The sequence below is a fragment of the Panicum virgatum genome, chromosome 3K (assembly GCF_016808335.1).
Source record: "Panicum virgatum strain AP13 chromosome 3K, P.virgatum_v5, whole genome shotgun sequence".
In the NCBI taxonomy this organism is placed as follows: Eukaryota; Viridiplantae; Streptophyta; class Magnoliopsida; order Poales; family Poaceae; genus Panicum; species Panicum virgatum.
The window spans coordinates 4,482,528-4,504,496 of record NC_053138.1 but is presented as its reverse complement, the minus strand read 5'-3'; the positions used below and the strand labels follow the sequence as shown (position 1 = coordinate 4,504,496).

Genomic DNA, 21,969 nt, shown 5'->3' with positions numbered 1-21,969 from the left:
TAAGGAGCTGACTGTGGCGATCTGCCTGCTCCCTAAGGTTCTCTTCGGCCACGGCAAGGCGGCTTTCAGCTTCGGCTGCTCAGGCTTCTGCCTGGGCTACGGCCAGTTTAGCCCTACGCCAATGGGACTCCGCTCCCTCAGCATGCTGGATTAAATCTCTCACACGCTGATGCAGTTGGTCTCACAAATCGTCGAGGCTAAGCAAATAGCCAGACATAGCGACAACTGTGGGGTTCTTCTCTGTCCCTGCGGGGCTTTCCAGGTTGCGGATCCTCGCCGCCCAAGCAGGACGGCTACGATCCAACGGTGGAAAGTACTTCATGGGAGTGGAACCCAAGTGACATTCAAACATCTGGCACAGGTACCGCAGTGCCTTGCGAGCTGCAAGTTGAATGGTGTCAGGCATACGGGCTCTAGTGGCGGTGACGCTCCAGGGTTGCATCTCTAAGTACTTATCACTAGCGCCAATATGGATGGTGACCTCACAGCTTTCGGTGCCATGCTCCATGAACTCACGACCCACGTACTCCGGTCGTTCCGGAATACCAAGTCGCACCGTGGCAGTATAAAGCACCCTGGGGAATCCATCTTTGTTGATGTAGTAGGTGGTGATCCAGTCATCCGCCATCTGACTTACAAAGGTAGGGTTAGCATAATAAGGATAAAGTTTTAAGGAGTAATAGGGTTTTAAGGATTGACCATCCTAGGTCTCCTACGGTCATCGTTCACTACTGGTTCGTGTCCTACAGTTAAGCATGGCTCTGATACCACCTGAAGCGCCCCGACCCAAAGATCAAGGCTAAACCATGTATTAATTACCGAATAAGGTCTTCGGCATAATATATGTTACATCAAGTGGAGTCCAGTGTCATACAGAGCTTTATTCAACATGTACACGAGGGGTAAAACGACAACACAGAGCTACACAGAACAACCATAGGATAACGGCTAGCATGACGACATGGAGGATTAGCTCTTCATCCATCACGGCTCCACTCGATCAGCTTGGGTGCGGACACGATCTACTTGTAGTCTTCCGGCACAAAGTCAGGATCCTCTGGAGAAAAATCAACAAGGGTTGAGTACAAAAGTAGTCAGCAAGTTCCACCTCACCCTACGGGAGGCGAATGACATGCACGACACACATTAAGCATAATGCAATAGCAATGCAACTAATGATATGCAACCCATCCCGACACAACCCACAGTAGGTAGCTCACTAGTTGTCAGGACCACACCGTAGCCTGTCCATACCATGGACACGGACCATTCAAATGGATTATACACTCTGCAGAGGTCGTACACTGTACCCACACGCTCGACTGCCCGAACGGACAACCGACATAGCCGACACCCAGCCGTGGTCTCGCCCCAGCCCGGCTGCACAAACCCTCGGGCCCTGACCCCAATGGTCTATACTCGTAAACCATCCCTACGACCGTCAGACTAACCAGTGGGATTAGGCTAAGTCTGGCCCATACCGGAACCTGTGGTCGTACTAAAGTAAGCTAGGTGAGATGTCAAAATAACTCGGTCCTTATGGTTCACCAGGGCAGCAACCATCCTTCAACATGTCAACTCGAGCCTACCACCATGGTAGCACTCACCTGCCAGTCTACCACCATGGTAGCGCCGGCTCCAGCATATCCAGCTGCCCTAGTCTTAGCAAAAACCCTTCATATCCTAGTCTCAACTCTGGATATGCATGACTACTCATATGCATGTATGAGCACACTCAATCACTCAAGTACCGGTATATGTAATCGATCCTAAACCAGGGCTACAACTAGACGTCCTCACATGGATGAAACCGCTCACGTAGGGGTCGATGAAACTTGCCTTCGCTTTCGTACGCGTCTGCGGCGGCGGCTTCCTGATCGCGGTGCGGGTCTTCTGGCTCCTTGGCAGGCTCCTCCTCTGTCACTCCGTGATCTACGAGTGAAAACGGCAAAACTGGCAAACAAACACAAGCAAGCAATAAGCTCAAATGGAGATGAAAATGGGAGGAATAGATAGTATATGATTTGAGGAGAGTTTAGGAAAAGAGTTACGTGTAAAGGAGTTGATATGAAGGAGATATTGAGTTTATAGTATTGGTCGGTATTTAATTCCGATAATAGAATGATTTGGATTAAGTGCTCACAGAGGTGGGTGTTTTGGGCCTTTATTAGTGTTGTGGAGTTAATGGTCGGGGAGCTGCATGTCATCTCACCTTGGTGCGGAACAGCTCGAAGAAGAGGGTCAACTGTTGGAGCTTCGTCTCGTGAGTGAGCTGGGCTCGTGAGGAGTGGTTCAGCTAGCGGAGCGAAGCGGCTCGGTGTGCTTGGGCTGATGATGGGGCTCGTCATGGCCTCGCTCCTTTTATAGGTGAGGAGAGCAGCAGCGGCATCGCGCAGGGACGGGCGATGGCGTGGGCTGCGGCAGCTCGTCGTCAACGCGAACAGTGGCAGTGCTAAAGGCGCGAGCGTCGAGGCGGCAAAGCCGGCGAGGACGCTGCAGCGGCGTGGGCTAGGTGGGGACGCGGAGGTGGGTGGCACGGCGTGGTGCCGACGGCAGTGCGCGGTCCCGTCGTGGGGCCGGCGTGTCACGCGTGCGCGAGCGAGAGCGAGCGCGGGTGAGGACGGCAGGGAGGGGCGTCGGCTTCTTTTATAGACAAGGTGAGGGTTCGCGCGGCGGAGAAAAAAATCTCGGCCGGCACTGTGCGCGATGACCCCGATTTATGGCAAGGTGGGTGCCGCCATATTTGCATGACAGGTTATTTAATATTGTGAGCACTCTTGCCGGCTTCCAGGAAATGGAGTGAGTGCTGCCATGACGGGTTATTTCAAGGTCAATGGTGTGGGTACTCTGTGGCTTCCAGGGGATGGTGAAGTTATGGCGAAGGAGGTAGGCGCTGTCATGATTGTCTGGGAATTATGGCGTGGTACGGTGACTCGAGAGACTTCTATGGAAAGAGACGAGATGATTTTTGTAGGCGCAAGCATGCGTATGCTGGTTACTGAAGGGAACGAATGTACTAATGCAATGCAAGAGTATAAAATATTTTGCCTAGTAATTATGTAATACCTCATATGACGTTAGTATTATTTTACGTTACTAATTTAATTGCAACATAAGTTTTATTTTAGTGATTGTTGGAAATTAAGGTGGCTCTACTAAGTTGAGGATCTACACCAGCTCACTTCAGAGTCGGTCAGCTTCTAGTTACTTAGTGTACCGAGTCTTTTTTGACGGCAGAGCCGCCTTTTGCTTCCGGGAGGTAGAGCCTACCAATAGATGAAACTGGCTTCCGGGTGGCAGAGCCAACCTTCGATGAAGCCCAGACCCTTTTGTGATCCCGGGTGACAGAGCCAACCTTCGATGGATCACAACTTGTACACTAAGTACTAAGCTTAATCGGGAGACTAACACTTATAAAGACACTTACTTTATTGGAGCAACAAAGTTATAAAGGAACACACACCTTGTGGTGGCTAACCTAGCACACTCTACCTATGCTCACTTCTACCATGTCCTTGGATGTGTGTGGGATGGAGTGGAGTATTATGGCATGGCAAGGGGTGGCACTCTCCTTATATAGGCACCCATACCCTTTTGTATGAGTGACACATGTCACACTCTAGGAGGTTCTCTACAAATATCTATTTCTAGATAATTCTAAATTTTACCATGACAAGAAAATATCCAAGCTTCATGTCTTCTTATGATTCTTTGTGGAGCATTCTAGAAACTTGTCATGGTGAACAAAATTATGACATGGTTTATCCTTATTTTTATTTAACCTTCTAGAAGTTTGCATTTTATATTTCAACACTCCCCCTTAATAGCGATGAAAGCTGGGATGTTACACTAACTTTTTGTTAAATTGTTCTGGTTAGCTGAAATTCATTTGCATATTTGCTTTTTGACCTTTTTGACTGCGTGCTATAGGTCTACTTGATATTGGATAAGTTTATTCTTGCTGGAGAGCTTCAAGAAACAAGCAAAAGGGTACTACCTTCTCCCATCATAATACATATTGTTGTCACCTATGCATTATTTGTATAAGCAATATTGATGGAAGCTTCCATAGTTTTCCCAGCATATGATTTAACAGAATATAATTAGAATATCAATTAGCAATTTCTTAAGTTAGTGAGAAGACAAAGGTACAATATAACTTTTTCTTGAACATAGTGTTAGAACTCTAGGATCGCACAGTGCACAGATCGAGTATGATTTCTTTCTCTTTTCTTGATCTGCAGTAAGAGGTTTCAAGTTATGCAGAGCCAAATCGCAGTAGTGGCCCCACCTGCGGGCTCGTACCTCCCCTGAGGTGGGCCCGGGGGCCATTGTCGGTACCCTGTAGCAGGGATACCCACTCCTACTGCAGGAAGGCAGGACCTGCGTAGTTATCCGTAACTATGCGCAAAGGACGGAGCAGCCGGGCCCCACAGGCCAGGCCCTTTCCTCACTAGGCCAACGGCCTCGGGCCCGTTCCCCGCCTGGGGACGGGTCCGGAGGCGCCACGTGTCCCTGAGGAAGGGAAGCTCCGAGCTGACAGCCGAGGCCTCGGACCCCCCCATAGGGGTCCGGGACCTCCTGCGTCCATCCGGACCTCCCTTACCGCGTGGGGGTCCGTAGCTGCCACGTGTCCCGGAGGCACGGGTGCGGGCTCGTGCGCGAGTCTTCCGCTGGAAGACTCGCCCACCCACAGTATTTAATGTGGGTGGTTGAGGCGTGCTCTGTCACCGCGGCACGCGGGACATCCTTTGTCAGGCCTCACTGTGCACCGCGTATTACCAAGGTACACAGTGCAACTGCCTGTGCCGCACCCGCGCAGGGCCCGTCTGCCGCATTAATTGGATACGACGGCACGACACTTTTCCATCATGCCGCCTACGCCGCAAGTTATGCGGCCTGTTCAGTTACGTGACAGGCAACGCCGCTAGCTATGTCTGGCGCCGTTCCGACAAGACAGCGCCTGGACACGCCGGACGAAGGATTCCGGGAGCGGGCAATGGAATCCAGGAGAAAGATCTCCTTCGCCTGCGACGCCATAATTATGAATAGTACGTTATCTTGTACTACATCATTGGGCCCACCTGTCGGGGTCCCAACGGCCATGTACGTGTCCCCTTGAGATATAAAAGGGAGGCACTCGCTGTACATTACAAGCCGAACAGACACACAACACACAAGCTCTCGCGGAGTCTCTCGAGGCAAGGCAATACAACACACAGTGGACGTAGGGTATTACGCTCCGGTGGCCCGAACCACTCTAATCCTGCTGTGTTCATCGTGTTCTTGAGCGAGATTGAACTAGTCACTAGCTAACCCCCGAGTACTCACCCTCTGGGCTTAGGCGGGTGCCTTCCGCCACCCGGCTGTGGTTTGCCACACCACGACATTTGGCGCGCCAGGTAGGGGTATTTAGCTGGTCGCAGTTCATCTCTTCCTCATCTCCATGGTTCGTGTGGACGACGTGGAGATGACAGAGGGTGTGGCATCATCCGCGCCACACGCCTCTCGCCTTCCTGCTCCAAGGGCAACCGTGCCTGTAGAGCAGCCACCGTCGGCGGCGGCGCGCGCTGCTCGCCGGCAAGAGTCAGGGCGCCCATCAAGGGCCCCCTCACAAGCTGCAAGCGGCGGAGAGACAAATCCTAGCTCGCAGCATACCTCACTCATGTGAGGAAGCCCGATCCGGCAGAAAGCCGACTCCGGTCGCACCAAGCCCGCTCCGGCGGAAAGCCGACTCCGGTCGCACCCCCGACTCTACATCTCTGTAAGTCCTACCCTTTAAGGCCCAGCAGGGAATAAAGCCTTTTCCTTTGTAACTAGGTAGTACTTCCGTGTGGTCCAGTCCGGTGAGCCTCCCCCGTGGAGGGGTCCGGACCTCTGCGAACCAGGTTCAGGGAAGCGTATTCACCCTCCGGGGAGGTCCGGAGCCGTGTAGCCGCTTAGCCTGGTTCCGTACCCTAAGCCTGCATGCTCTACCTCCCTAGGACGAGTACCGTAGTACCTAAGACTGGGGGCCCGGAGGTCCGGACAGCTCCGGCCTCATAAACCCGTGTTCTGGCTTACATCGCACATCTCATATACATCTAGTTATAAAGGAAAAGTTTATTCTCAGTTCGCCTCTAAGGATGTTACATTCCAATTTCAATCTACGCATTCTATTTGCGCTAACCCCCACGTGGCTTTCTTACTATTGTGCGGTGATTGTGGTCCGAATTGAGTTGGCTAGTTAGTGACTTAGCTCGAGACCCCTCATGGAAGAGAGGGGTTCGGACCCCTGGGAACCTGCAGGTTCAGGGAAGCGCACTCATTCTCCGGGGAGGTCCGGAGCCGTGTAACCGCTTAGCCTGTTTCCGTACCCTAAGCCTGCACGCACCACCTCCTGTGAATGAGTGCCGTAGTACCTAGGACTGGGAACCTGGAGGTCCGGACTTTCTCTTAACCTAAAGGCCGGCCCCTTGAGCTCCGTTCACTGAACCTAGCTGTCTATCTCAAAGGATTACAGCCAACAGGATTTGGGACCCGTGGGCACGCTACTAAGCATCTACCTTGAGTCATGTGCAGGTCCAAACGTGATGATGCAGCAGGTGACCCAAAGGATGGACGACGCAGGACAAGACCCTTGCGGCGCGCACCGCTGGGCGCCAGAAGCAGCCAAGTTGCTCACAGTAGTGACCACACCTGCGGGTTCGTTGCCTCTCCCGAGGCGGGCCCGGGGGCCTCATGGTAGTGGCCTCACGGTTCTGTCTTTGTGTCAAAATTTAAAATTCGCATTGCGATTCTCGAGATTTTACTTTTCTAACCCCCGCGCGGACTTCCGCTCTTGTCGCTACACCCAAGATCTGTATTGAGTTGCTGGACTCCCGTACAGGTCCGGACCCTCTCGCCGCTGGAAAAAGGGGTCCGGACCCCTACGGACCTGCTCTGGAGAGGGGGTGCTTGTTTCCTGGGGTGGCCTGGAGTCCTGTGTAGCCACTTAGCCGGTTCCGTACCCAAAGCCTACACACTCCACCACCCTATAACGAGTGCCCTAGTACCCGGAGCTGGGTAATTAGGGGCCTGGACCTCGTAGTCGGCTTCCTAAGTCCTAAACGTCATGTCCAGCTCCATTTCTCAAAGGATCGAGTACGACAAAATGACCTTACCCACTGCTGGGAAGGGTCTGGGGCGTCGAAGCCAGGTCCAGAAAGATCGTGTTGTTTCCTGGAGTGGTCCGGAGCCCTGTGTAGCGCCTTAGCCTGGTTCCGCACCCTAAGCCTACACACTCCACCACTCTGTAACAAGCACTGAGCTACCTGGACCTGTGCATCTAGAGCCCCGGACCTGGTACTAGCCTGGGACCCATCCAGAGTAAGCCCCGCGGGTCTGCTATTAAGCTGTAACTTTGAAGTGGTACACAGGTTAAGCCCTGACTGGTGGTAGCCAGCATCAAATCATTGACCCTACCTATCAGGGGGTCCCGACATCCGCTTTAGAGGTTTCATGCAGATCGAAGTCCAGTCTTGATGGTAAATAGACTCAAAACAGCTGAGTCTATCTCCCAGGGGGCCGGGGCGTTTGCTTTGAGCCAGACGCCAACGATCGATCCTGCATGCATCAAACAGCTAAGTCGCAATAGCATTACTACTATGCGAACAAGTTGATTCTTCTCTCTGTAGTTCTTTCTGCTACACAGGGAAGGGGATAAGACGCTCGCTCGGCTTACAAACTATGCGACACCTATGCCCAAGGAGGTCCGGAGTATCTCCTACGGCTCAGGTGGCAGACAGGTCCAAACAACTGAACCTATCCGCCAGGGGGCCAGGGCGCCGGGGTGCTGCATACCGCAAACCAGCAACTGACAAACAGCTAAGTTGAAGTTTTCTTCTATTTCAAAATTTTCAACTAGTACAATGTTTGTTACATAACGCAAAAAGGAAAAACATACAATGCCCAGCTCAAGGGTCTGCAGGCTCCCGCTTGAAGTAGACAGCGACGAAGTCGACGACCTCCCGCACGCTGTCCCGAGCGGCGGCCTCCGTCTCCACTACAGGGCCATCGACCACGGGCGTCAGCGAGATGGCCGGGCCGTGGCTCCGGAGGCAGGTCAGGATGTGCTCCGCCACCATCCGGATCAGCTCGCGGCCCTCAGCTTCGTGCTGGCCAGCAAGGACCGGCTCCAGACGCCGGAGCCTATCCGAAGCGGAGTTCAGCACTAGGAGGGCGTCAGCTATCGAAGCTGGCGGCTCCGCCACCTGGATTGGGCTCATTCCAAGTGGCACCAATGCTAGGCTCGCTTCGGTCGCCCAGTCAGCAATCCGCCGGGCCCCCACGCGCTGGTCCTCCTGGTGCTTCCGGACCGCCTCCTGCACCCGAGTGTCCAGAGCCGCCTTGGCCACGTCCATCTCGCGGGACCTCTCCTCGAGCTCAGCCTTCTTCTTCGCCACCGACTCCTGCTTTTTGAGGGACTCGCGCTGTATCCCAAGCTGCTTCTCTATGCCGGTGGCGTGGGACTCCCGCTTAGAGAGGGACTTCCGGTCCTCCTCCAGCTCCGCCTCAGCAACAGCCAGCTTGCTGGCCCTCTCCTCCAGCTGCTTCTGCCATCCAGCCAGGGTCCTAGAGAGCTCGTCCAGCTCCTGCTTGCGGATCTCGAGACCCTGGCTGCGTGTCTCAAGCTCGGACTGTTGTGCAGCGAGCCGACTCTCGAGATCGGACCGCTGAGCTGCAAAGCTGACCACCTCCAGGGCAAAAGCCTCCTCCCGCTGGGCCAGGGCCTTCTCCCAGCTCGATACTGCAAGCTCCCGGTTGAACACCTTCAGAAGGTTGGCTCGATAGGCCTCTTGGTCGGCTTTGAGTTTTGACCGGGCTTCTGCAGCACGGGAGGCTTCAGCCTTCGTGTGCTCTTCTAGGCGGGTATGCCAGTCCGAGAGCCACTGGCGCTCGCTCTCCAGAGCACCCCACTCCCGCCGGAAGGCCGCCTCGGCGGAGGAGGTGGCCTCCTCTATCAACCGCCGGACCTGGATCAGCACCTGGGGAAGGGGAGTCGCTTCCTCCTCCGGGACTTGGAGCTGCAGGAGCTGCCTGCCAAAGACCACCTCCAACTCCTCCTCTGCAACAGGACCGGAGTTGGAGGTGGGAGGTTCCGCTGCAGCACTTGTCTCCGGCGCCTCCGCCGCCGCCGCGTCGGGTGCTGCTGCGCCCAGCACCGGCGCCTCCGCCGCCGCTACCGGCGCCTCTGCCGCCGCCGCGTCGGGTGCGGCAGCGCCCAGCACCTGCGCCTCCACCGCCGCCGCGTCGGGTGCGGCGGCACCCAGCACCGGCGCCTCCGCCGCCGCCGCGTCGGGTGCGGCTGCGCCCAGCACTGGCGCCTCTGCCGCAGCAGCGTCGGGGGCGGCAGCGCCCAGCACCGGCGCCTCCGCCGCCGCTGCATCAGGTGTGGTTGTGCCCAGCAACGGCGCCCCCGCCGTCGCTGCATCTGTCGCGCCCGCCACAGGCACACCCGCCGCTGCAGCGTTAGGCACTGCTGAGCCTGGTGATGGCGCGCCCGTCACCACCGCATCGGGCACCACCGGGCTGGCAGAGGTCGCTGCACCCGAGGATCCCGCACCCGCCGTCGCCGCCGCTGTCGCCGCCGAGGCCGCGGTCGCCTGTGCGCCAGCCGACGAGCTAGCGATGGTGGAAGGGATGCTTGGGCGAGGAGCCCTAGCAACAAAGAGAAGGAGCTTTCAGTGTAAAGCAGAGCACCGAGAATAAGGGGTGTAACCAGAATAATACTAACCCCGAAGCGCCGGGAATCCAGCGTCCGCGGAGGCTCGACGACTGCTTCTGTTGCTGCCGCTGTCCCCGTGGCGGCGACGGAGGCGCAACACGGGACTGTTCCTGCTGTTGCTGCTGCGGCTCCTGTTGCTGCTCCTGCTGTTGGTGCTGCTGCTGCTCCTACCGCTGCTGCTGCTGCTGCTGCCGGAGGGAGCTGTCTCTCGGCGGTGATGGTGGCGGCGCGGTTGCCCCGGAGGATCCGCAAGGGCCGGAAGCCCGGGAGCTACCTTGGCCCGCGCCCCCAGCGGTCCTCTGACGCTTCGCGGCGGGCTCTGTGATTGGGGTCTCGTCGCCCCTGAGTAGCCTGCGCCGGCCTGCATCTCCCGACGACGTGCCGGGACTGCTCCGGACCTGGCTGGGGCCGCTTGTGGCGGCGCTGCCGGGCACGACCTGCTTCCCCTTCGTAGTGGGGCCGGACCCCGCGGCGCTCGGAATAGCTTGGTCCCCGGACGCGCCAGGGATCCGGAGCCCACGGTTCGGGTCGCCTCCGGTCTGGCGTGGGGCCAGCCCACCGTCGTCAAGAGTTGGCAGAGTAGCCAGCACCGCCGTCCTCGCAGAGTCCTCACAGAGGGGGACGACACCCTGGGGAAGGATCAGGTTCTCCGGGACGAAGATTTCCCCCGTCACCGCCCGCACCAGGACCTCCAGTGCTTCCTGGGTCAGGTCGCTCCCCTCTCCGCGGTGGGTTCTGCTGCAGTCGTTGAGGCCGGTGAAGCTCCAAGCAGGGCGCGGCCTCTGCTTCAGGGGGGCGATCCAGCGATTCAAGGAATCTCTGAGCACGTGCAACGAGGTGAGGCCGCTCTCCGCAAGTGACCTGATCTTGCCCAGCACGGAGTCGAAATCCGGCTGCAGGATCGGCTTGGCCCTCTAGGATGCACGGTCGGTGGCGGGTCCCTCGGTCGGCAGGGCGAGGCGCTCGTTAGCTTCGGTGGTGGCAATCACCCAATCCCTGCGCCACTCCTCCCACCTCCCGCTAGTGAGGCCGGGAATGTAAGGCGTCGGCAGGTCGCTCCTTGTCTGGAAGTAATACGCCCCCACCTCATCCTTCGCCCTCCCGGACTTCACCAGTCTGAAGAAATGGCGGAAGAGGATGACGCAGGGCCGTACTCCCATGAACATCTCACACAAATGGACGAAGATGGACGTCAGGAGGAGGGAGTGGGGTGTGAGGTGCTGAAGCTGGAGGCCGAAGTCTTCCAGCAGCAGCAGCAAGAACGAAGAGATCGGCAGCCCCACGCCACAGGAGATGTGCGAGGTGAATAGCACGAATTCCCCGGTGCGGAGGTTACCGAGGGGAACCGAGCCTGCTCGGATCCCCCAGCCAGTCTCCTGTGGGCTCCACCCTAGCAAGCGGCGCACCGTGTTCAACTCTTCCTCGGTCTGGAACCGGCGGGGATGAACAAGGGATGTCATCTCTCTGTGGAGGTGAAGAACAATCTGTGTGGGGGAGCAAGGGGCAAGGAAAGCTCGAAGGCAAAAGGGCACAAAGGTTAGAAGGAAGAAGGCGAATGCGGGAAAGTAATCGCGGTATGCGGTTCGCCCCATTATAAAGCCTGACTCAACCGGCGCGCCCCGGAACCGTCGCTGTAACCCAAGCGACGCCCTGCACCTGGTGTTAACCGCCGGTCCATGACAAGGGGGCCCAGGCCCATCTGTCAGGGAGAGCGGGTAACCAACAAAGGTGTGAAAAGGTAGGATCTGAACCGTCGCCCACGCGCGAAGCGAGGCGGAAGCTGAGCTGACGTGCGCGTATTAAGCGCTGGCGTGGCCGAGCTTTTCGGGAACTGCGCCGGTGGTAAATGTACCGTTTACTCCGGCCGCAACAATGCCGAGCGTCGCGAGCGTGACTAGGTTAACCACTATGCGTGGGGGCCATGAGTCAGTAAGCCGTTGCGACGTGATGAGGTAGCAAACGACCTGATGGATGGTCAAAGCCGGTCAAGACCTCTGCAGTAAGAGGTTTCAAGTTATGCAGAACCAAATCGCAGTAGTGGCCCCACCTGCGGGCTCGTACCTCCCCTGAGGTGGGCCCGGGGGCCACTGTCGGTACCCTGTAGCAGGGATACCCACTCCTACTGCAGGAAGGCAGGACCTGCGTAGTTATCCGTAACTACGCGCAAAGAACGGAGCAGCCGGGCCCCACGGGCCAGGCCCTTTCCTCACTAGGCCAACGGCCCCGGGCCCGTTCCCCGCCTAGGGACGGGTCCGAAGGCGCCACGTGTCCCTGAGGAAGGGAAGCTCCGAGCTGACAGCCGAGGCCTCGGACCCCCCCATAGGGGTCTGGGACCTCCTGCGTCCATCCGGACCTCCCTTACTGCGTGGGGGTCCGGAGATGCCACCTATCCCGGAGGCACGGGTGCGGGCTCGTGCGCGAGTCTTCCGCTGGTTGACTCGCCCACCCACAACATTTAATGCGGGTGGTTGAGGCGTGCTCTGTCGCCGCGGCACGCGGGACAGCCTTTGTCAGGCCTCGCTGTGCACCGCGTATTACCAAGGTATACAGTGCAGCCGCCTGTGCCGCACCCGTGCAGGGCCCGTCTGCCACCTTAATTGGATACGACAGCACATCACTTTTCCATCATGCCGCCTACGCCGCAAGCTATGCGGCCTGTTCAGCTACGTGGCCGGCAACGCCGCTAGCTATGCCTGGCGCCATTCCGACAAGACAGTGCCTGGACACGCCGGACGGAGGATTCCGGGAGCGGGCAATGGAATCCAGGAGAAAGATCTCCTTCGCCTGTGACGCCATAATTATGAATAGTACGTTATCTTGTACTACATCGTTGGGCCCACCTGTCGGGGTTCCAACGGCCATGTACGCATTCCCTTGAGATATAAAAGGGAGGCGCTCGCTGTACATTACAAGCCGAACAGACACACAACACACAAGCTCTCGCGGACTCTCTCGAGGCAAGGCAATACAACACACAGTGGACGTAGGGTATTACGCTCCGGCGGCCCAAACCACTCTAATCCTGCTGTGTTCATCGTGTTCTTGAGCGAGATTGAACTAGTCACTAGATAACCCCCGAGTACTCACCCTCTGGGCTTAGGCGGGTGCCTTCCGCCACCCGGCTGTGGTTTGCCACACCACGACATGAGTACAAAAGGGGTCCTAGATCTAGAACATAGAGTACACAGAAAGGAGAGAGGGAAAGAGAGAGGTAGTGGACCTTCAATACCAGCACTCGAACTCGATCCTACGGCCATCTCAGGTTCGTTGATGGAGAACCGCTCAAGGGCGTCGACGAGCGGTGCAGAGGCGTCGTGGACGTAGCGTCGGAGTCGGGGACGGTGACAGTGACGCCGATGGATCAGCGTCGATGGCGGTGGCGGTGAGGCTTCCCGCTGCTCCAGCGCCCCCTCTAGATCGGCTAGGGTTTAGGAAATGTGGGTGAGGGTACTAGCGGCGCGGCGAACCTTGTGTCGAGTTCCCCGGCCCCTCACCCCCTTTTATTTGGCGCTGTACAGCGGGGGCCCACCAACCATTAAGGGTTGAGCGCCCCCGATCAGGGCGCGGATTAAGTGCCTAATAGGCCGTTGGGCCTATTAGAAAGGAGATCAATCTAACACATAGGAGTTCTGGAATGGTAAAAGGATTTCTTTTATGCACCTACTATTCTATCTTTAACTGAGATCAGGTTAATATATATCATCAGTATTCTCAGTTTGCATGGAGTAACGCTAAATGCGCTTCTACAAAATGGTGCTCTTCGGACTACAAACATTTCTCAGTTTCTCTAAATCTTGTCGCCCTTATTTTGTTTTGGTGTCAAAACATAAGATCATTCACTGTACTTAACAAATCACCCATCTGATTGTGCCTGCACTATTTGCGATTCTCCTAGACAGCTCTAGGTTAAATGAACTTTTATTTGCAGTTTCACAATGAATTCAACATTAGGGATGCAAGTTTTGTTTGTTCTGGGTCATCAGGTCAACCCAGAACACACTTGAAATAATTATATGGATGGATGCATGCGTGTAGGGAAGCAAATGAGCTGATGTAGTGAGTTCACTACCTGCATCTCAAGTTGTCAACATAAATGTATATAGAATTTTGTTGTGCTGTTTATTTTGAGAACTTCATTTCAACTTCCAGACTTTATGCAGGAAAACAAGACATGCTTTTTTGCTTTACATGTAAGTCGTATACTTGCATATTTTTCAGGCAATTATAGAGAGGATGGGCGAGCTTGAGAAGCTGGAATGAGGAGAAACAAAAAAATGTTGTGATTTACATCAGCGTCGGTTGGGATATAATCAGGGACGAGCCTGTTCTGCCCTATCAACAAGTCACTTCCATTTTGTTTATACAATGCTTTGTACCTTTTGTGCGCACTATTATCATTGCTCCATTGAACCTTTCACGACAGATTCTGTAAGTGCCCTTTCATTGTATTGCGAGGTTAATGACGGATATTTTGGGTCACTTTTCATGTGAAGATATTAGTTTGATGCAAAGCGACAAACCCATTGATTATGATCATATAAGTGTGCACTTTTAACACCACTTATCACTGTTTGCTACTGAGTAAGAGTTCGCTCTTATGACTTCGATGAAAGATTGGTGCTGCCAAGAAATTTTCAATCAGGTAACCTTGATATGTATGCTGATTGATATTGTTTGTGACAATTAGGTGGATGATCATCATCTCACTGCTCAGACGATGATAATTGGACGAAAATTCTGCTCTGGAAGGAGGGTGATAAATGGCTGGACCCTAGTGGGCCTTTACTTACTTAGTACGCCCAGCTCTTCGTGTAATCACATTTCTCCCTCTTTCTTTTATGCTTCTTATGGGTTTCATTTTTGTTTGCAACAAAATAATAAATTCGCAACTCATAATTATCAAAATTGTTATATTATAACACATTAGTTTCATTTTCCAAAATCTGTAAAAACTTCTAACTCCCTACGAGACTACGAGTGCATAGCCGGGTGTTTTTACTAGGCCTGTCAGATGTGGATGTTTATCTCCAAGATTTTACTGCAGACCTCTTAGATTTTGTTACTTCCTCAAACTTTGAAAGAAAAAAACGTTTCCTATTAACTTGTAACGGCACTGATAGTAGAATTATTTTGAATGGCACTTAAAGTACAGAGTGAGTTCAACCCTAACATGCCGTCGAAAAACAAGATAAAACTCATACTAAAAAGAAAAGTTCCATACACTCTTTTTTAAAGATAAAAGTTCCTTGCACTCATACTTGCTGTCTTGCCGGCTGATATCGCCACCTTCGAACAAACAAAACGGAACGGAATAGTGGCAACCAAACAGGGCCACCAGCAAGAATAGCTTTTGCACGTATATAAGACGACACTTTGAAGGCAAAGCACACTTATGTTTGTTAATTGTTCCAACTAACCAAATCTAACATCCCTTTCGAACGAAACCACACGAATTAAAAGAAGCTCCAAACACTAATCCCTGTGGGAGACGGTGTTAAGGTATCTTTGTTTAAATGAAGGATGGTGTGTTAATGTATCTTTAAAGACAAGAAAATGATTCACTCACAGCAGTCTCCTGTTACCTCCCTTGCAAGTAACACGGCACGTAACTCAACAAACCCTAGCCACATGTATAAACAAAAAGATGGATGAAAATGGCTATTCTTGTCACACCTTTTAGAGAATTTTCCTCTATTCTTGTCACACCTTTTAGAGAATTTTCCTTTTAAAACAAAAATAGCACACATATTTGCTATGCTTCCAAATATCTAAGGATATGCCATAAACGCCATATATACGCATATACCTTCCTGGCGTGATAAGGTTCATTAATAGGTACACTTACCAGCGCCATCCATTTTTTGGCAACATATACAAGCAAGAAAGCCAGAGTTGCCCACAAGCTGTACACTAGAAAAATGTTGTGCCGTTAGCGCTCCACAGAGGCCCGTCGCGGATGTATATATCCGTGCTTGTAAAGTTTTGTTGCGAGCTCGATCAAATTTAATTTGGATTGTTAAATGTATGTGTGTGAGGTCCGGGCCATTGAAATATGTTTATGGACCATCCATGCGTCTGTAGCGAGAAAGTTTGTATGTGACAGTCATCATAGGTGTGTGTAAATATGCGAGACAATTCAACCCGTCACTGATACACGTTAAGGGGATTGGTTTCGCAAAAGTCTAGGGGGTTTCTGTGAATTTGATGTTCATCGAGTGCAGATTGGTTTCGCCAAGGTCCAAGTTTTTTGTATGAAATTACTGTTGGAATATAAGTGAATTGCCCACCTCTCCCGTCCGCTTAAGCTTTTGGGTTGAACTGGTCGGTGCATGCAACTCAGTATGGTATCAAAGCTAGATGTCTCGAATTTGAATCCTAGTTAGCGCAATTAAATAAAATAATTATTGTTCGCTCCTATTCCAAGTCTGAGATTTGAGGGAGCCTCCATGTGAGGGGGAGTGTTGGAATATAAGTGAATTGCCCACCTCTTTGGGTCAGCTTAAGCTTTTGGGTTGAACTCGTTGCTGCATGCAACTCAATAATTACCATCAATAAAGTGCATGTTGATTTCGTTAAAGTTTAGGGAGTACTTTATAAAATTGACATTCACAAAGTTCGAGAGTTCTTTTGCAAAATTACCGTTCATGAACTGCGGGTTGATTTCAACAAAGTTCGAGGTGTTTTTTTTTGTTGCAAAATTTACATCTTCATTTGTTTCAAACCGTCGGATCAGCCGATCGAACGATCCACATTTTTTGGGCCATGTGGCCATCTTCCTGATGCAGGGAATGCACCATGATTAGTAAGAAAGATATGATATATAAACCTCAAAAGCACTTTTTATTCTGCTGCAAAAGTTTCATTTTTTGTTTATTTGAGTCCTTGTGTTGAGTTAAGTTCAGTCAAGGCTTTTGGTTTCGATTATTTAACCTGTATATGCATATTTCACTTTGTTGAAATCAACTCCGCCCTTAATTAATGAAAATTATCAAACGAAACCATTCAAACTAGCTAATGATGCATGATGCAAACATCAACTTGAGCCCATGAGGCGAAAGGGCCTGTAGCCTAGTGGTTACAGCAGCCTCAGTAGCACCATCAGGTCCTGGGTTCGACTCCCTGTGGGAGCGAATATTCTAGGATTTACCGGCGTTGTGCATTCAGTGGAGGCGGCGTCCCTGTCGACAGTGAGGTACCTGTGGTGACTTCGTCAATCTCGAGGATTTGCCGGCTCAGTCTTCGAAGATGCTCATAGTGGTAGTGTCTGCGTACGTGTGTTCATAAGGGTAAGTGTGCGTGCGTTGTGAGTGTCTGAGTTGTACTATGTAATCTAAAAAAACTTGAGCCCATGAGGATGGAAGACGAAATTTTGCAAATAAGAAGATCTAGCTGAATTTTCAACTCAATAGCAAGCTAATATGTTTGATTGATAGTTGATAGTTTGTCAAATCATTTTTTGCCTTTTTTACGTAGCAATCCACACGGGCACAATTTAGTAATAATGCTGTGAATTTTAATATTGAAAGTAAACGGTGTGCCCAAATAAAAAAACTAGACCAAACACACATAGTTTGAAGTGATCATGGTTAATTAGCCTACATGCAAAATATGGAAGTGGCACGGCCATTTGAAAAAGCTTGACAAATGAAAAGGGGGGGGGGGGGGGGGAGGAACAATGCTGAAGAGGAGAAAGATACATGGATTGTGACACAACAACAAATTGGGATGATGCACATAATCCCTTTGTGTTTTATGAGATCCTCTGTACAGCGATTTCCAATTGGTCCCTAGTTAGCCATACGGCCGGTCCCAAGAATCCAATGCATGCCGACCACATTAATCCGGTGATTACCAATGTTTTTGACATGTCTCTGTCATGTCGTTGCGATCAGAAGATATTGGAGGGTTAAGAAGAGATAAGCGTTGGGGATTATCAGGATCAACAGTGATGTACAGCCACCCATTTGATACCTTTTGGATGATGCGATTTGGAAATTATTTTTACGCGTTCGAGAATAATCTCTACCGTCCTCACCTAAAAAAGTCTCTCTCTCTCGCTCTTTCTCTCTGAATTTTTTCTTGAGAATAAATTCTGGCATCTGCTCTCTTTGGATTTTCCATGATTATTCAGCTGTTATTCAGAATTAACCATGTTGATTATCTTAGGCGATGAGAAACTAAACATGTTTTCGGGGAGATAGTTGGACATCTCTACACAAATAAAATGCAAGCCACCTACAAATCAACACGGACAATTCAAATGCAAAAGTTAGCTACAAAATGTCGTGGTAACACCAGTTCTAACACTTCTCTAGTAGCCAAGATTTCGACCTAGCAATTTTTCTTTTTGAAAATTGAAGATTTGGACCTGGCATGATCTACTTTTGAATGAACGTCTAGTGCCCTTGCAATTGGTCCACACCTAGTAGGGTTAATGCATGCATGCCAATCGAAATCCTTGCTAACAACATGTAGGGCACACACATGATTGGCAGCGGTGAGGAGCAAGAAGCTAGATAGGCTCCTCTTTTGAGGTCCGGGACGACAGCAAGACTCGGATCTCCAAACTTAGCTCTGGTGTGAAAATTCAGTCCGACAGTATGTAGAACGAAAAAAACAGAGACAGTCAAATGGTCCATGCACTCTTGCTGCATCTGTGATCTCTCTCTCTCTCTCTCTCTCTCTCTCTCTCTCTCTCTCTCTCTCTCTCTCTCTCTCTCTCTCTCTCTCTCTCTCAAGCGGGGCACACCTGATCAGGTGGTCCAGGAGGACCAGAGTCCATGCATCCAAAGGCGCTGGGTTTTTGTCCGTGATCATCTGGCGTGAATTTCAAAGTTCTTTTCTAGTAGTTGTTTTAAAAATGTTTGAAATGTAATTCGGCAAATTTATATCTTTATTGAAGCATTTCTAGATATAGCAATAACTACTACTTATTCAACATTCCAACCGGAAGGTGCTCTTTATCTTGATAATTGGGTGTATTTTCTAGTTAACCCTCGGTTTCATTCCAGCATGTGCACTATTATTGACAATTGGTATCATATAGTGATATAATCAAACTATCATAACATATATGCTAAGATATCTGTGTTATCATTTTTTCCAGATTGTAATAACCAGCTGCTTCCACTAAACAATTTGCATTCCATGCTCACCGTGCTACCATTTTTCAAGCATTTCCAGCCTTCGAGTGAAAATAATTCATTACTACTGTAGCTATTTGTTCTAGCATAGATTTTTTTTTAAAAAAAAATCTTTACTACCATTCTTCAGCATGTATAGTCTTGGTTTTCTCTTTTGAAGTAAATAGTCTTGGTATTCTTTCGTGCACCTTTTGTTGGCATCATTTATCAGTGTCACACCCGGTTTTAAGGACAAAACCGAATGCATAGCTATATGTATGCCAGGATCAAGTTTCATACATATAGAGACATCATAAGTGAATAATCAGTAATAGTATCACGAAAAAGAGAAATACAACAAATAAAAGACTATCATAGTTATACAGTTTATCCTGGAAACGGAGACTCCAAACTTCACAGGCAATCGACTGGGGGTTGCGTACGCCTAGAACTCAGCAACATCTTCAAAAAACTTCACAGCAACTTTCCCTTCTGAGCAGCAGTAAGCAAGGGTGAGTACACTTAGGGCCTGTTTGGCTCCAGGACTTTTTTCAAAAGTCCCTATCACATCAAAAGGAATCTTACTATTTTATATTATTAAATAAAATTTGTTTATAAATGTTTTTTGACAGCTGAGTGCTTTTTCGCGAGACGAATCTTATGAGCCTAATTAATTCATAATTTGCTACAGTGATGCTACAGTAACCATTCGCTAATCATAGATTAAGATACATCATTAGATTCGTCTCTCAGTTTAGCCCCAGGGTTCTGCAGTTAGTTTTATAATTAATATTTATTTAATACTTCTAAATACTAAAAAGTCCCTGGGACTTTTTTGAAGTCCCTGTTTCTAAACACCCCCTTATGGTTGGTACTCAGCAAGGCCACGAGAAATAACCAGAATATGATTTATATCCATCTTTAAGTTTATTAATCATGTGAGGGTCCAAGCCGCTCTTGACCGTGAGGTTAGTTTTAAATCTGCAGAGGTTGTACACTTTCACCACAATTCGTGTAAAAGTTCCGAAGAACTTTGAACCCAACCACGCAATGTGCTAGCTAGGCACAGTATCACACTTCCGAGGTGTGATTGCATAGGGACGCTACGAGGCCTTTCCAAAGAATCACTATATGTACGCACTGGTCCCTTTTTCTGCGGTGCCTCAGAAGACGAAGCTTCCTTCACCCGCTCCTCAAAGCACGATAACCCGAAAAAATCCACCAATCACCGCCCCAGCACGACATATAGATCATCAAGTTACTTAGCCAAGACCAGAGCCATATAGTATTGTGGTTGTACTGTTTTCCTGGGTGGTTCTCCATGTTCCAATTAAATCATAGTACTCTTGTAAATAAAGCATAGAAAGAAAGATGGTTAGGGTCACTTGCCTTTCTCCAACGAAAAACTACTCTTACTGCCCTTCAGCTTTTGCTCACTTGGAACTCTTGATCTTCAATCTTCGAACGGCGATCCTTCTACTCAGAGCAATCATCGGGCAAACATACAAAGCAAACAAGAAGATACATCTAAGAACAATACACCAGAACAAAAGAAAGGCTTTAAGAGAGCGTACTAACGGATAGGGCTTGCTGCTACGGTTACGAGAACGCAAGAAACGCGAAAAAACGGAACTAAAACGACGATTCTATGGGATAAACGATGCTTCAGGAATCTAGTCGCGATTAACTATAGAGTTAAGAGCTAGCGGAAAAGATTTGCAAGACATAGAAAACTGTGCTCACAGAGGATAACAAGGTCATAAAGCTATCGCACACGTCACAAGGATCACGTGAGCGCGAGAATCGATGAAAACAGAGTTAAAACGAAGAAGTTATGGCTAAAACAAGGTTCTAGGGGCTTATTTGTGAAGAAACTGGGCTTCCAGGGGCTAGATCTGAAGAAACCAGGGACTAAAACGAGATTAAACCTAAACTACATGGGCTAACATGCAAAAACTCGAGCTCTGGACTGCGGGCATGATTTTCCTAAAGATCAGAGGGTTTTACTATAAAGATTTGGACCAAAACCTAATTAGTTTTGTATAGGGCTAGACCTCGGGTTGAAACTGGGTAAACAGAGGGGCCTTTTTGAAAATCTGCAAAGGTTGACCGGTATCTTGGGGGCTGACTCCGGTTGGATTAGATCTGATCCGTCCGAGTTAGATCGGACGGCGCGGATTTAATGCGGGGCGAGCAGCGGCGCGGGGTACCAGCGGCGAGCAGGAAACGGCGGCGTGCGGCGGCGACCTCATCGGCGTAGCGCGATCTAGAGGCTCTGGGCTCGATTCACTGCGAGATTCGGTCGGGAGGCTAGAGTGTGACGCAAGGAACGCGGCTGCGGGGTTGATTTGGCGCAGGGGTGGCCGGAGCGGGCTTGCGGTGGCACCTTGCGGTGTGCCACGCCGGCGAGCGTGCGCAGGCGCGAAGAAGCGGCAACCGAGGAGGAAAAAGAGTCGGGGAGGCTCCTTACCTTGCTAGGAAACTAGACGGCGGCTCGATTGAGGTAGAGGCGAAGCGAGACGGCGGCGCAGCGAGCTCCGAGGTTGGCTATGGCGGGCGCAAGCCGAGCTAGGGTTTGCAGGGGCAAAACGAAGGTGGCGGCTAGGGTTGAGCTCTCAGGAGGATCTCGGGTTGCTATTTATAGGGCTCCGTGATCGGTCTCGACGTGCGGGTCCAGGATACCCGGGGAGGCGTGCCCTCATCCAGCTCGGGTTCGAGTTCGAGCCAAACACGCGTGCAGGGGCGGAGTCGGATCCGACGCGAGCGCGGAGCGGCTGTGGTGAGTGGGGGGTCCTAGGCGTGAGGGTTTGCTCGGGCGGAGGGGTCCACCTGCAGCGGCGGGGCTCGAGCGGGACCAGAGGCAGCGGCGAGGCGCGCGTGTGAGGGGGAAGAGGATCCCGACAGGTGGGGCCGCCCTGTCGGCGTGAGAGGAGAGGGGGAAGGGCGGAGCGGGCCGAGAGAGGTAGCTGGGCCGGCTGGGCTGAAAACAAGGGGAGGAAAAAGAAGAGGCTTTGCATTTTTGAAACTAATTCAAACAATTCAATTCAAACTCAAATTCAGAGAATTCAAATTTGAACCGAACAACAAACAATAAAACAATGC

At 51.3% G+C, this 21,969-nt stretch overlaps 1 pseudogene; it reads left to right on the top strand.

Moving 5' to 3' along the window:
- The window catches only part of LOC120696946, a 28,361-nt pseudogene extending 14,056 nt beyond the window's left edge, over positions 1-14,305 (top strand).
- The last annotated feature ends 7,664 nt before the right edge of the window (positions 14,306-21,969 follow it).